The 10,749-nt window shown below is 41.6% G+C and overlaps 1 long non-coding RNA gene across 1 annotated transcript; it reads right to left on the reverse strand.

Moving 5' to 3' along the window:
* Nucleotides 1–577: 577 nt before the first annotated feature.
* Nucleotides 578–9,029, reverse strand: LOC115093437. The gene is made up of 2 exons (XR_003857308.1): nucleotides 8,955–9,029; nucleotides 578–1,232 (listed from the first exon to the last, which is right to left on the reverse strand). It is a non-coding gene; the product is annotated as an uncharacterized LOC115093437 (long non-coding RNA).
* Nucleotides 9,030–10,749: the final 1,720 nt, after the last annotated feature.

Here is a 10,749-nt window from a genome sequence, read left to right on the forward strand (position 1 = left end):
ATGTGGCCATATGAGAAAGCAATCTCCGTTTCTCCTTGATCATCCAGGCAGGTTGGCAGAGATGAAACTTGCTCAAATGTTCTCACATCCAAACTTATCCTATGATCGCATCTCAGCAATGACGCCAGATATAAAGAGAAGGTACACAATGTACATTCCCCAGCTCTTGTGGAAAAATCCCTGCATTGGACTCTAGTAAAAAATCCCATAACTTCTTATTTGTTTTGATCATTTTTCTTCATCTCAGCCTATGTGATAATGACCCACTTCTTCAATGGCACAACTACTTCTATTGTGCCAGTTTGCAAGAGTTCAACTAAGAGCACCTCTTTTAGCCTCAAGCTAGGGGACCTGCGAATTTTCAAATACTGAGTGTGTCTGTAAGTGATCGAAGGCTTATTAGCCTTCTTGATATCAAATTGAATTGTCCTATGCTTAGTCTAGTCTATTCTACATTGCATTGTTCTAAAACTTCTGCTCTTTATTATAATAGTAGATTAGGAAGTGCCCTCTGATGGCTGCTTGTCCATTGCTGTTGATGGATGTTTGTAACTATTTATAAGCCTAAAAGTCATAATAAAGGCAATATGTTTAATGTGTTAAAAGTATTTAAGTTTTTCTATCTTTTTTTTTTTTTTACTTCAAAAAGTGCACCTGAAAATGAACCAGTAATCTTCCATCTTATCCTCTCCTGTCCATCCCACACCTTGGCCCTATTGATTTGCCACTTTTCCACAATTCCACTGTCAAAAGTCATAGTACAACTTAAAACAAACAAAACAGAAAAAGTGGACCCAACATGTAAAATGTTAGTTCTTGCAAAATCTTGTAAATGAAACACTTAAAATATGCAACCATGCATGTGAGAATGGATTGGGCTCTAGGAGAGATGGTGGAGTGTTTGAAATACTTCTGAAGAGCAGGGGATGCTCAGTGGCTGCTGGTCTCTCTGGTGCAGAATGTTTCCTTTCCAATGGGGAAAGGCTGCAAGGATCCAATCAAACAGGGCCCGAAGGGGAGGAAGGGTCAAGTCCGTCAGATGAAATATTCCTTTTTGCACTCGCTCACTGGGTTCTGCACATCCATTTCATTTCTGAATGAGGTGTCCAGGTTTTCAGGGTAGTCTTTCTCCTTGGCCTGACTCTTTCGATGCCTCTCTTTGTGTTGGTACAAGAACTTGGTCATTATTGCCACAACGCAAAAGATGATGAATATCACGACTGCTATCACACCTGGAGAGAAACATATCGAAAGAAAAGGATTTGTCTATTGGCTTTTTATCAGGAACCCAAAAGATTTTCACACTGTAGAATAATTTATCTTGGTGAGTCAAGTATTCCAGGCCATGCCCTACTTTGCTCAGGCTCCTTACTAGCAATGGTCAAGTGGTTGGGGCTAATTAAATTGTGCATTCTACAGAGTTCCTTCCTATTACTACTGCAAAGCAAACTGTTGCACTGTTACCTCTTACTGTTAAGTGAAGTAAATAGCTGAATTGCTTAAAGATGACATGCCTTGTCTTTCAAATATGTTGGTGGGGACGCTTCAGAAAGTAGAAGGCCCCTGCAAAGTGGGATCATCCCAATGCAGTTCTGAGCGGGGGAAGAAATCTGCCTCAAGCTGGCGTCGTAGAGAACTGATTGCAAAGAGCATTACAATGGAGTTACACGATTCCCGAGATGTGTTGGCTGAAGGAGCTCACGATGCATGCTAATTCAGTCACCGATATTTATAATACAATGTAACATGCACCACGGGCAGGCTTTGCCTGGAGAAAGGCGTGACCTAAGCTGAAAGAGCAAATAAATAAATAATGTGGTTCACATAAACCTGCACCTGCGATGGGAAAAGAGTGTGCGTTGTGGGGGGCGGGAGGCTAGTCTCGCGCAAGACTTTTTTTTTTTTATACCTGGTGGAAGTAACCGATGATACTAATAATGACCAACTTAACTGGGGTACACCTACTACAGCATATGCCTTGGCATAATCAGTTGGCTAATTCAGCCTAAAAACGTCATTGTTGTAAAGCGGTCAGAGCATTGCAGCCGTTCTGCAGTGAAAACACTAGAGCGGTTTTCTAAGCTGGCACATGATGGATTTGATCTAAATTATCCTTCTAAAGCGAATGGTCCACTGTTATACTCTGAGACCTGCTCAGTCCTGGGTGTACCAGTGGGGAGTTCTCTGCAGGCAATGAGGGCAAGCAGGGTGTTTCAGGGACAGCAATGATCCTCTTTTGCAAGGAAGTGACTTGAGCTGGTCAAGCCTGCCCTCCTCAAATGTGGTTAACAACGCATGCAGGGCTCCCAAGCCACGTATTGTTTGCCGGAAGTAGAACGTGGCGTTCCTTTCGGCAGGTTTAGGATGGGGGAGGGAAGCGGGCGTGCACACAGGTCATTTTTCCCTCCCTCTGCCGCCTGCACAAAAGAGCGGGCGCAAAGGATGTGGGTGGTTTTAATCCATGCACTATGGGGCAGATTTTACAAAAGTACGCGTGCCCGTACTTTTGTTCGCGCACCCGGCGCAAACAAAGGTACGCCGGATTTTAAAAGATACGCACGCAACATAGACTCGGCGCACGCAGGGGAGCTTGGGGCAGGTTTTCAGGGGGCACGTGCATATCTTACGCGCGTACCCCTTTGAAAATCTGCCCCTATATGCACATTGTCAAAGGGAAAGTGCTTGTGAGGTTTCCCTTTGAAAATCCCAGGTAATGTGCATGCATTACAACTGGCTGTATAATTTGCTATTTATTTACCCGTGCTCTTTGTATGTTGCCCCCTATAAGTTTAATTTAATATCACATCATTTGACTCATAAAAAATTACATCTAAAAGGGCAAATTTTCAAAGGGTTACGCGCGTATATTACGCACGAAACCACGAAAAACCCGCTCCTGCGTGCGCCGAGCCTATTTTGCATTGGCTCGGCGCACGCGGGCAAGCCCAGGGATGCACGTATGTCCTGGGGCTCGAAAAAAGGGGCAGGATGTGGGTGGTCCAGGGCGGGGTAGGGGCGTGGCCAGAGGGCTACGAAGGCCCACTTGGCCGGCGCTCGCAACCTACACCTAACAGAAGCAGGCGTAAATAATGAAACAAAGGTGGGGGGATTCAGATAGGGCTGGGGGCGGGTTAGATAGGGGAAGGGAGGGGAAGGTGGGGGAAGGTGGGGGGGGCGGAGGGAACGGGGAAAGCTATCGGGGCTCCCCTAGGGCTCGGCGCACGCAAGGTGCATAGTCAGGAATTTTGCGCATTAATGGGGCAATTTTCAAACTGCTTTGGGAGGAAGACTGCATGCATTTTTTTACCTGCGTCTAGGGTTGCCAACTGGCTCCAGATTTTCAGGACAGGTTGATCCAGTCCTGGTTTTACCCCATTGCATGCAGGGAGTTGTTGAGATTTCCCTTTTGCTATTCATAACAAAAGCAAGGATCAGCTTGTCCTGAAAATCTGGAGCCAGTTTGCAACCTTAGCTATGGACTTTGCACCAGTTCTCACACAGAAAGATCCGTGCAGGACTCGGGAGCGTAGACTAGCACATTTCATTTTATCTGGATCTTTCTGCCAGCACTTTCTTTCTCCAGTCTTTTCACTGTCTCCCTAGCCAGCCTCTGATGTTTCTCACTCTCCCTCTATAGTTAAGGAAACTACTTTATACATGCGTTAATTTCTCAGGCTGCTGAAACGCAATTTAAATAGGCTTCCACCTAGCCCAGGCCACTCCTGAACTTTGAAGGGGCTGAAAGGAAGGATGATAAATAATTACCTGCCAAAAATAAACAAAGACTTTCATGACCTCAAATGTCTACATGTCTAGGCCATGGCCAGTTGGGTTTCCCATTCAAGTTAGCGTCCTTAAAGGTGCAGAGGATCATGGACTGGCAGTAATTCCAATTCCCCCTGACACTCTAACTCCTGCACCTTTCAGTTGCTGATAGACAGGGCATGATACTGCCTGCTGAGGCCTGAGCCAAAAGTGAGGGAGCACAGGCATCTGAGGGCCACCCATGGCTTTGCCTTTGAAGCAGGTACTCAACCTAGACAGAAACTGCACAGGTATCGGCATCCTACCAGTAACCCCGCCCGCCACTCCTCTTCTTGATCCACAGATCATTTTCATTCAGACCATGATATTTAGAGTTAGCCATATAACTTAGCCAGCTAAGGCTGGTTGGGTCAAAGAGCTGTCCTGAGGTTAGCCAGATAAAGATAGGACAGCTACCTTTAAAATAACTGGCTATATTCAATAGTGTGGCTGCATTATTGACTATACTTCCCAAGTTAGCTGGATAGGTTTGTCTGGCTAAATTTGCTATCCAAACAATGACAGAATAAGGACCTCGTGAAAGTATACTCCTATACCAGGTCACCCAGCTTTACATTTAATTTGCATATCAGGCAATCATCCACATTCTGCTGATAAGGTGTTAGCTATAATGCCAACCCTTCCCTAAGTATAAAAGTACATAAGGTTTGCCATACTGGATCAGACCAAAGGTCCATCAAGCCCAGTATCCCGTTTCCAACAGTGGTGAATCCAGGTCACAAGCACCTGGCAGGATCCTAAGGGGTAGAGAGATTCCAAGCTGCTTACCCCAAGAATAAGCAGAGGATATCTGCAGCGCCACCTTAATAGTGGCTAATGGAATCTTTCTCCAGAAACCTGTCCAAACCTTTTTTAAAAACAAATACAGTAATAGCTTTCACCACTGGTAATGAATTGCAGAGCTTAATTATGTATTGAGTAAAAAAATATTGTATTACTTTTAATTAGTTTCATTGTGTGTACCCTAGGCTTTGTACTCTTTGAAAGAGTAAACAACTGATTAACATTTACTCGTTTCATTCCACTCATTATTTTATAGATCTCTATCCTATCTCCCCTCAGCTGTCTCTTCCCCAAGCTTAAGAGCCCTAACTTCTTTAGCCTTTCTTCATAGGGGAATTGTTCCAGCCCCTTTATCATTTTGGTTGCCCTTCTCTGTACCTTTTTCTAATTCTGCTATATCTTTTTTGAGATGCGGTGACCAGAATTGTACACAACTACTCCCACCAGGGAGCGATACAGGGGCATTATGATGTTCTCTGTTTTATTCTTCATTCATTTCCTAATAATTCCTAGCATTGTATTTGCTTTCTTGGCTGCACACTGGGCGATTTTCAATATACTATCCACATTGATGCCTAGATCCTTTGCCTGGGTGGTGACTGTCCAATGTGAAACCTTGCATTGTGTAGCTATAATTTGGGTTCCTCTTCCCTGTGTGCATCACTTTGCACTTATCCACATTAATGCCATTTGGATGCCTAGACTTTTAGTTTTGCAAGGTCCTTTTGCAATTTCTCACAGTCCCCTTGTGATTTAACAATTTTGAATAATTTTGTATCATCAGCAAATTTGACCATCTCACTTGTTATTCTCATCTCTAGGTCATTTTTAAATATGTTAAACAGCAGTAGTACCAGTACAGATCCCTGGGGCTCTCCACTAGTCACCTTTCTCTAATGAAAAAATCCACCGTTTAACCCTACTCTCTGTTTTCTCTCTTTTAACCAGTTTTCACTCCACAATAGAACATTGCCTCCAATCCCATGACTTTTTAATTTCCTCAAGAGTCTCTCGTGTGTTCTGAAAATCCAAATACACTATATCAACTGGCTCACCTTTATCCACGTTTACTTACACCTTCAAAAAGATATAGCAGATTAATGAGGCAGACTTTCCTTGGCTACACTCATGTTGGGCTTGTCCCATTAAACTATGACTATCTATATGTTCAGCAATTTGTTCTTTGTAATACTTTTGATTTTTTTTTCCCAGCAGTAAAGTCAAGTTCACCAGTCTGTAGTTTCCTGGATCACTTCTGGAACCTTTATAAAAAAAAAAACTGGCGTTACATTGGCTGCCCTCCAATCTTCAGGTACTGTGGCTGATTTTAATGATAGATTGCAGCTTAATAATAATAATAGGTCGCAATCTCATTTTTCAATTCTTTCAGTACTCTGATCTGCTAATAAGGCTCCTTCTGTTAAATCAGCATGCCTCACTCAAGTAAGGGAGAGAGCTCTGTCACTGGCTGGACCTGTTCTATGGAACTCCATGCCACTCGAAATAAGGCTGCAGAGAAATTTAAAACTATTTAAAACTAATCTAAAAACCTGGCTTTTTAAACAAGCTTTTTATAAAGACAAAGAGAGGGAGGAAAACAGTCGGTAGATAAGCAATCAGTTTTTTTCTTTTATATCTCCAAATACATATTAAACGTAGATTTGAACCACGTAACAGTTTCCTAACCGACATATAAGCTTTAATTAACACATAGTCTCTCTTATTAAAAATATGTTACTGTCCTATGTTGGCACATGTGTAATTTATAATCTATACCAATTATAGTTTTTTATTGTGCCTTTCTGTAAACCGTTGTGATGGTGAATTAAATTAACGACGGTATAGAAGAGCTTTTAAATAAATAAATAAATAAATAAAATGTATACAATCTGGTCCAGCTGAATTGTTACTCTTTAGTTTGTCAATTTGCCCTATTACATCTTCCAGGTTCACTGAGATTTGTTTCATTTCCTCTGAATTATCACCTTTAAATATCACTTCTGGCATAGGTATAACCTTCTTTAACTTTTGGAGATCAAAAGATACAGTATGGAGCAAGCCATATATAGGATAAGTTCCCTCTGATGCCAATTGTCCAAAACACCAGCTGACTTTAGAGTTGGGTTGATTTGTACTATATTTAAGGTTGCACCTTTTATTCCTCAGAAGTTATTTCCCTCAGTTCACTGCCTACATTTATTTGTCGATTGCAAACATTGTTTTAACTGCAACAAAAAAACTCTTGAAAAATAGATTATGTTGGCACCCTTATGGGGCCGAATGCTAAATGACTGAGAGACTCAGGGAAACTCTTTTTCAAAAAGGTCTAGCATTTGCACACGGCTTGTTTACACCCAAACTAATAATTCAGTATTGAATATTTGGCAACATCTGTTGCCTGCTTTCACAGTTTTTTTCTACAGTTCCATTCATGTGTTTGGGGTTTCAAGCAAAGGACGGTCTGACCTGGCTTTTTTTGGTTATGGGTGTTTGCCTTACATCCTCCTTAGTAAAACAGAAGCGAAGAAATCATTTAACCCTCTGCTATGGCCTTGCCCTCCTCATCATCTAATGGTTCCCTATGAGATTAACTACAAAACCTACTTGTGGGGTGTCATCTCCTACTGTCTTTGTGAAAATAACTAAACCTTGATAGCCAGGATAACATAGTGGTCTTGGAGAATCCCTCTTGCTTGTGCAGAAGTGTGAATTGCACAGTAGCTGTAATTCTGATTGGCTACCACTGCTTGATTTCATTTAAACCAGAAAATAATTAGAAATCTGATAAGGCTCTAAGATAGCTCCTCCTCCTCCTTGTGCTCGGAGGCAGCGAGTTCAGCATCAGTTGCCAAACCACTTCAGGGAGAAGTGTACTGTCAGTGTCTGCAAACTGTGCCACGGACCTGAAGGTGGGTCACTTGAAACAAGCGAGTGCATCAGCTATAGTATTACTCACCCAGAACATGTAGAAAGCGAATATTATAATAGAGACACTGCAAGATCAATCCTCTGAGGAGAGAAATCACTCCCTGCATACATCTATTGATGACCTCCAAATGCAAACTGTCACAAGAATTGGAAACAACTCCAGAAAGGTGATATCTTTTGTTACCCCTTCACCATGCCAAATTTCAGTCATGCTTCAACCCACCATGAACTGTGGAAAATAAATGCCAAACCCCAAGCACCTGAAGCATGGTGAACAGTTTGATCGCACTATTGTATACTGGGGGCTATGCCCATAGTGGCAGGCCATTAAATGACTGTCAAAATGTTTCCCATATGTTCAAGCCATTATTGACTGATCTTGTAACTCTAATGGTAGTGTCTTTTCAGCATTTCCATCGAGGATGCAGTCAAATATCTTATAAGCACTCTGCCCAATGGAATTACTCTACAAGCAAAGCCAAGCAATCATGTGAGTGACTAGAATTGTCTCAAGGTTGCTTTTTTGGCCTACCTTATGCCCTTGCGTGCCTCAGACATAAGAGCAAATGCTGATTTTGAGAAGCAGACCCACAGCTAAAATAACTACATGGGCTGGTCTTCCCACCTCTGCCGTACACCCACTTCAGTCAACTGGCCTGTTTGAAAAGGCCCGAATTAGTGTACTGCCAAATGACCACCATGTTCCTGCAATATGCCCCCTCAGGTAAGCATGAAACAGTGCAATGGAAAAGGTGAGCTGGTGCGCACCAGGCGCATTCACCGTACGCAACCAGTGGGTATCTGAGTGCTGTCATGGGCTGTGATCTCCCTGTCCTGTACTAGACGGGTCATCTACTTTCTATTTGAAACTTGTTGCAGGTACAAAGTACATGCAATCATTCTATATTTCTGCAGCTAAAGTTACATGCATATATTCAGATATATAGCAACATAATCTTCAAAGTCTTGTGTGTGCATCTTCTATTTGAAAATTGGATTAGTTTTGCTCTTGTTTAAAATTATATGCATAACTCTAGAGTTAGGTACAGCACTGAAGCTTCACTCCTATTTGTTTTTGTGCATTCGTACAAATGTGAAAGACTGTAATTCTACAGCTAGATGGCTGAAGCTACCAACTTAGCAAATAATGGTATGTAAAGATTAAAAAAAAAAAAACCTTCGATACCGAAAATTTTGTTATCGTTTTCCATATCCTGAAACAATAAAACTCTTTTGAAGAACGACTTCAACAAAGACAACTGAATGCAAAGAGTGCCCTGGGTGTTAGCAGAAGCGCTCCCTGAAATGGAGATGAGTACAATTTAGAAGATGATCAGACAGAACAAAACGAGACAGTTCCTATTCTGTTGTATTTTTTTTTAATATACTTTTAACTTTTAATAGAGACAGTACGGTACCTCCAATGACAGCTGAGTCACTCCTGACTGCATTAGTGAGTGGTTCCCGCTCATCAGCCTTCTCAAAGGGATCTGCATTGAAGTCAGAAATGTAATTTTATTCATTTGTTGGTGAACATTAGCATAATGAACTAACGCCATTCGCTCATGGCTCCAGTTATTTACTCGAAAATATCTGTAGTATTTCTTGGGAAAAGAAAGCCACTTGGGTTCCTGCAACAATTTCTAGTTTGGGCAAAAGCCTCTGCATGAGAACAGACATTTGACTGTACGTTCACAACCAGAGATCATCTGAGAATTCTTCCCAATTAAAATCAATAAAACGAATAGAAAACATCCATGGTTTTAACTGCAATGAGGTGCACAGCTTGAGGTATAAAATACCCCTACCCTTCCCCCATCCCCGCCTCATTACAGAATATTTTTGGATGTGATCATGGGTGTTCAGTCTTGTTAAGCATGATGGCCTTGAATACATTTTATTTTATTTTGGCATTCATTTTTTTGGGTGTGTGTTTGAACGTCAGTCTCTACCATTTCCTGTTCAAATGTACCCATGTTTACTTAGCAAAATACATTTTTCATATTTTTTTGTGTTTTTTATTTTTACTTACTTACAATCAATTCCAGGAAATATTTTCCTCTATATTATTTTCTTTCATTAAAAGAGGCATGAGTAGGAAGAATAAATTAGTAACACTATCAAGTGCAAGGCTTCAGTTTGCCAGGACTGCGAATTAAGGGCAAAAAGACTGAAATTGCCTCCCCGCAGAACAGCATTTCAAATCGTAAACTTGTTCTGGAAGCTCTGGGTTCTGATTGGGCTCAATCAAATAACAAAATGCCAAAGTTAAAATGGGCTTAGCCTGTATGCAAAACCAGACAACTGCAAGCTCATGAATTATGTGGATTACAACACTTTCTCTCTGAAGAGTACCGTCATAAAATCTGCAGAGGCCGAATCTAACCATTTCAATAGCTGATCATCAGCAGCAGATCTCTGCTCTTATTTACAGGAAAAGGACAAACTGGCTTTTCTGTCAAATCATGTTGAGGGACCTGGTGTCACAGTTCCCAGCAGGTTTGAACGGCCCTCTCCTGGATATGGGATAAATCTGTAATTTCTAGTGTAGTTTGACTTTATAAAAAGGAATCCAATCCTTGTGTAGATTTCGGTGAAGAAGTCACACTATTCTAACAGGTTGTAAGCAGCAGTTTTCCAGGTAATGTCATTCTGGAATGTAAGATGTATTATTCGTGCAGCGCGATTCGGATTGATGATGCCCACCGGACTTCACGTATTCCATAAATGATGCACCAGTCAGAAGAACATCATTTCCCCTGAAAGCAATGGCCAGAGAAGAATAACTGTGGGGCATCCTCAGCGTGACTGATGAAAAAGAAAACCTTTCAGCAGTCATTCAGAAAATGAACTTTGTGAAGCTAGCACACAGGCTCTCAGCTGGTGATATAAGATAAGGCAATGCCAATGACTAACTGACCACTGTACCGGCAGCAACTGGATTTCAGTAGATGCTTCCCCCATCAACTAAAACGTGGAACGAAAGTAGGGGTTATTTCATCTTATTGGAATCAATAAGGTCATCTTTTAAGTGGGCTGGACTTTATCATGTTATAATTACAGCTAAGCTCTGTTTTATGATGGTCTTCATAATTTATTTGGTTGTGTGAGACGTCCTATTATCGGGGGGGGGGGGGGGGGTTGTCACCGGGATTGGATTTGTGTTATCACAGATATATCAGGTTTTCTACCACTATTGAATGACTATAGCTA

This window comes from Rhinatrema bivittatum, chromosome 6 (assembly GCF_901001135.1).
Source record: "Rhinatrema bivittatum chromosome 6, aRhiBiv1.1, whole genome shotgun sequence".
Taxonomy (NCBI): domain Eukaryota; kingdom Metazoa; phylum Chordata; class Amphibia; order Gymnophiona; family Rhinatrematidae; genus Rhinatrema; species Rhinatrema bivittatum.